This window comes from Rattus norvegicus, chromosome 6 (genome assembly GCF_036323735.1).
Source record: "Rattus norvegicus strain BN/NHsdMcwi chromosome 6, GRCr8, whole genome shotgun sequence".
In the NCBI taxonomy this organism is placed as follows: Eukaryota; Metazoa; Chordata; class Mammalia; order Rodentia; family Muridae; genus Rattus; species Rattus norvegicus.
In genome coordinates, this window is record NC_086024.1 from 122,620,971 (window position 1) to 122,622,847 (window position 1,877).

Consider the following 1,877-nt stretch of genomic DNA (forward strand, 5'->3'; position numbering starts at 1 on the left):
AAATATAGGTATTTCTCATGGTCTTAGGCAACCCCTGTGAAAGAGTCATTCTACTTCCCAAAGGGGTCAGGACCCATAGGTCGAAAACCACTTACTTAGTGCATAGCAAGAGATGATGAATGACTGCTTCTGTACATTAAAGAATTTAATTTCCTTAAAACTATTTCTATATAAATAAGTACCATGTTAGCTCTATCTAATAGAAAATATGGATTGGTGAACCTCCTAGTTTTTTCATATTTGAAATGCAGTCACTAGAAAAAAAATTCATAAGGATTAATTTATTCAATAGTTTTCTATTAAAATTTATCTATATACATATGCATAAATAATGACATATATGTTGTGTGTCTATGTACTAATTATAATAAAGAATTATATTCTCATTTGATTTGTTCTCACTTAATAATGTCTTCCTTTTCCTATATCAGTAATTGATGCCTCGTCATTAAGGAATTTTTAATGATACATCTCTTTGTTGCTAATTAGCCTTTTATTTTTATTTATTTATTTTGAGTGGATGGTTCACTATTTGTTCTGTTTTCGTGAGTGGCCAAGATCAAGGGAAAGGGGAGGGCAACCAGCTGATGCAAGGAGGGTCATTTCTACATTTCATTTACACAAAGAACCAAACAGATAAGCACAGAGTCACTATTGTGGTTAGAAGCTGTCAGCATAGGATGGGGAGGGATGCAGAGTTTAGGTGTTGTTAAAAAATGCAGGTTCCCCCAAAATTGGGTGCCTGGAACAGGTCTTGTTCTTCTTCAACCCAGGACAAATCAGTAGATCAAAGGCAGTTTGAGGAAACAGAACCATCAGGAATTGAATAGAAGAGGACTATGCAGAGGGTAGGAGGGATATTTGGCAATTGAGGTGAAGGAACTGCCCTCTTCGTGATGCGATCCCTTTAGTTCTTCTGGTCTCAAAAGAAAGTTGCAGCCGGAAACACCCTAGAGCAGGTCTGGAGCTGCTAGATATTCCAGGTAGGAGGCTGGAAGCAGCTCTTTTGAGAGCACTGACCCCAAGGTTTTCTGACAGTGTGTACTGGTCCTTGATCTCCTCACAGCAGTTTGCTTGTGTTCATGCTTTATTTCTGTCATTTTCTTCCTCATGCCATCCTTAGAGGTGACATAGACCATTTTGCTCTTAAAATGTGCATTCTTAGGGGCCTGGAAGATGAAGAGCAGGTCTTCTTGTTCTTGGTCTTGTAGGTTACTTCACAGAGAGCATAATGGCAGTCGTTATCTGTCAGAATATTGACAGAAGTGGTGTAGGGCTCATCCAGTCTGTCTAATTTCCTACCAGGATTGCCTTGCCCTTCTCCAGAATGATCTTCTTATCTTCACTCAGGCAGATGGCATGACGGCACTGCCTTTGTGTTTCTTCACTTCTGGTGTTGAGGAATTGGGAACTTTCATGCCCTGGAACAACTTGATGACACCGTCACATATACCAGAGTCCTTGTTTCTAGAAGCGAAAGGGAAAAAAGGAAAGCTACAGAAGAACTGAACTATCAGCGCTGCTGCCCGAATCCAACTGAACCAATACATCATATTTGTAAACCCATACAGGAGTTTATAACATCCTGTAACTCCAGTTCCAAGGGCTCCAGTGCCCTTTCCCAGGCTCTGTAGACACCAGGTAAACACATAGTACAAGCAAGACACTCACACACATAATATATAATAAATAAATCTTTAAAAGCACTTTATAATATTCTATTTGAAAGACAATAAGTCAGTTGACAATAAACTGGGCTCATAAGTGGTAGTCACATGTCTTCTGTTGTGCAGATACTAGATCTTCATTACTGCACACATACCTACTTTTTCTAGCTATGTAGCCTAGACTGGCTTCCAACAATTGATTCTTCGAGT

At 39.3% G+C, this 1,877-nt stretch overlaps 1 pseudogene; it reads right to left on the reverse strand.

The window, feature by feature from the left end:
• Positions 1-837: 837 nt before the first annotated feature.
• Positions 838-1,553, reverse strand: Cfl1-ps1 (cofilin 1, pseudogene 1; annotated as a pseudogene).
• Positions 1,554-1,877: the final 324 nt, after the last annotated feature.